Genomic DNA, 3,520 nt, shown 5'->3' with positions numbered 1-3,520 from the left:
GCTGACCCACTCCCAGGAGCCTTCCCCCCCCCCCCCGCACTGGACCCATGAGCCTGAGCACCAGCGAGATGGAGGACCTGTGGGAGTACTTTGGGGAGCGGAACTCCTCGGACCCCCTGGGGAACATCTCCAGCGGGGACGTCGTGCTGTGCGCCACGGCCTTCAGCCGGAGGGCGCTGCTCTCCTCCATGTGCGTCCTCTACACCTTCATCTTCGTGGTCGGCCTGGCCGCCACGCCCTGGTGCTGTGGGTCAACGTGCGCGCCCAGCGGGACGCCGGCGCCGCGCCGCGCCACGAGACGCACGTGTACGTCACGCAGCTGGCGGCGGCCGACCTGTGCGTGTGCGTCACGCTGCCCGTGTGGGTGAGCTCGCTGGCGCAGAGCGGCCACTGGCCGTTCGGCGAGGCGGCGTGCAAGCTCACGCACCTGCTCTTCTCCGTCAACCTGTTCAGCAGCATCTTCTTCCTGGCCTGCATGAGCGTGGACCGCTACCTGGGCGTGGTCGGGCGGGGCGGGCGGGGCGCGGGCGCGGCCGACGGCCCGGCCGCCGCGCGACGCCGGAAGCTGATTCGCCGCGGGGTGTGCGTGGTGTGTGGCTGCTGGCGCTGCTGGCCTCGCTGCCCGACACCTACTTCCTGCGGGCGGTGCGCTCGGCCCACGGCGAGGCCAACGCTGTGCCGGCCGGTGTACCCCGACCACAGCCCCCAGGAGTGGATGGTGGGGGGTGCAGCTCAGCTTCATCCTGCTGGGCTTCGCGCTCACCCTTCCCCGTCATCGCCGTGTTCTACGCCCTGCTGGCGCGGGCTCTGTCCCGCTCCTCCGTCACCTCCCCCCCCTCCTCCTCCTCCGTCATCACGTCCTCCACCTCCTGCTGCTCCTCCTCCTCCTGCTCCTCTCCGGGGTCAGCCGGCGAGCAGGAGCGCTGCGTGAGCCGGCGTGTGATCCTGGCCTACATCGTGGTGTTCCTGGGCTGCTGGGGGCCGTACCACGCCGTCCTGCTTACCGACGCCCTCTCCCAGCTGGGCGTGGTTCCGCTGACCTGCGGCCTGGAGAACGTGCTCTACGTGGCCCTTCACCTCACCCAGTGCCTGTCGCTGTTCCACTGCTGCTTCAACCCCATCCTGTACAACTTCATCAACCGGAACTACCGCTACGACCTCATGAAGGCCTTCATCTTCAAGTACTCCACCCGCACGGGGCTGGCGCGCCTCATCGACACCTCCCACGTCTCCGAGGCGGAGTACTCGGCAGTGGCGGTCGACAGCTCGCCGCAGGTCTGAGGAACGCCGTCGCGTCGGGACGGAAAGACTGCGCTGCGCGAGGATAGGAGCAGTGGGAAGAAGGGCCGACGTTAGACCTCACTGATGAAGACGTTGGTTCCTCTCCAGTTCTGAACGATGCTGTTGGCCTTTGTGGGTTGAGAAGACGACCGTTCTGCATCTGGTTTGATTTTCTTACGGACTGATAAAGGAAAAGCACTTAGACGTATTGAACTGGGAGATACTGTCTGCAATAATGTAGTTGGATTGTAATGGCTGAACTTTAGTTTGTTTAATATAATAACTCTATAGCAGAGGTGACCAATCACTGACCATATATATATATATTTTGCTATGTAGTATCAGAGTGATTTTGTATAAATGTAATTTTTTACAGCAGGGAAAGTCTGGACCAGGTTTCTCCCTCTAGTATATAGGAATAAACCTCTGTACATCGTACCATCGCTAACCGTGATATGGTTATCGTTTTGTATCAAATCATATTTATATTTAGTTTCTTCCTGTGTTTAATAGCTTTAAACCGTGTAGCAACCAATGGACTCCATTTTGTACTGTCAAGCTGCGTCACTTCTGAGCGTCTGATTGGTTGTCGGCCTATTCTATACTCCACCAACCTCATTAAAAAGGCTATTTCCATTTTAATGCTAATTTTCCTCAGACAATATGCAAGTGTTGTCATAGTTAAAGACAAACAAAAGCAGAAAACATCTGCATTTACCAACTCGTGCTGTTAGCAATTTTTCGGTTGGTATAATTTCCGTGCTAGAGCTACTAATTAACAATGCTAGTTCATGTGAAGGCTCTGTTGTCTCCTCCTCGTCTCGCTCAGACGACTGCTCTGAAACGTTCCGCAGTATAGATGGAAACGCTGGCTCACTATCAGCCCGGCTCCTCAGAGAGAGACATATGTTCAGCGGGTTTGAATCCTGATGCTTTGTTGAGGTGCGTTCATCTTAGCCTTCATGAGCAACAACTAGCCTGCAGCCTTTCAGCTGCTACACAGTGGTAGCAGCTGTGATGCAAACCCACCGTTTAAACGCCACAATCAGGAACAGAAACTCACTGTGTGTGTGCGTTTGTTTGGTTGTATGTATGTGTGTATGGTTGTGTGTGTGTATCCTTCTGTGTATGTGTGTGTATGGTTGATTGTGTGTATGTTTTTAGTGTGTTCGTGTGTTTGTAAGGCTGTGTATGTTTAAGTGTGTGTGTGTGTGTGTGTGTGTGTGTGTGTGTGTGTGTGTGTGTGTGTGTGTGTGTGTGTATGTGAGTGTGTGTCTCTTTTGCGTGTGTGTGTGTGTGTGTGTGTGTGTGTGTGTGTGTGTGTGTGTGTGTGTGAGAGTGCGTGTCTTTTTTTTGCGTGCGTGTGCGTGTGTGTGTGTGTGTAATGTTTGACTAGTTATAAATATTGTGACATACTGGTCATTTGATGTCTTCGGTAAAAGGCATGTTTCTTTTGTTTAATATATTGACCTGAAACAGATTGTCCTTACTTTATTCGTTACACATGTATTTTTCCATACTGCGGAGATCCCGCACGAAGATTAGAAAAAGACTGAACCGTGTGTATTATCCAGGGGCATTCGGCGGGTGTATAAATGTTAAACATGTGTTTTTCTCTTTTGTATATTAAATACAAAAATACATAATTGTGCCATGCTGATTTCTTCGGTCCTTGTCAAACCCGATCCCGCGCGGTTCGCTCATCTCCTGGGCATCCCGGCAGCAGGAGGAGATCTGAACGCGTGTGTCTCCAGCGCGGAGAAAGTCTAACACAAAGCAGAGCGTTGCCGTGGGCCCCCGGGGCCTCAAAGCATCTGTTAGGACTCAGCGGGGCCCGGCGTGGTGGAGGTGCTGCCGGGTGCTGGTGCTGCCCGCGTCCCGGCCGTGGCCTTGAGGTGTCCTGGAGCCTGGGTCCAGGCCCCAGCGCCCTGCCGGGTCACAGCCGCAGCAGAGCGTAGGAGACGCACACATGAGGGTTCACTCAGCGTCGCAATCGATTAGAGCTTCGGTTACACATGCACACGCACACGCACATACTGTATAGACGCTGTACAAACACACACACATACACACACATACACACGCACACACATACATACATGAACGCTATGCAAATATACACACATACGCTATATAAACACACTTAAGTACACACACATGCACGCACACACGCATGCATGTACACACACATGCACTTACACACACACGCGCGCGCGCACGCACGCACGCACGCACAGCA

General features: G+C 54.5%; 1 pseudogene; it reads left to right on the top strand.

The window, feature by feature from the left end:
* On the top strand, positions 1-1,929 carry LOC115533467 (atypical chemokine receptor 3-like; annotated as a pseudogene).
* The last annotated feature ends 1,591 nt before the right edge of the window (positions 1,930-3,520 follow it).

This window comes from Gadus morhua, chromosome 20 (assembly GCF_902167405.1).
Source record: "Gadus morhua chromosome 20, gadMor3.0, whole genome shotgun sequence".
Taxonomy (NCBI): Eukaryota; Metazoa; Chordata; class Actinopteri; order Gadiformes; family Gadidae; genus Gadus; species Gadus morhua.
Note: the sequence above shows the minus strand (reverse complement) of the source record. Positions and strands in the feature narration are given on the sequence as shown.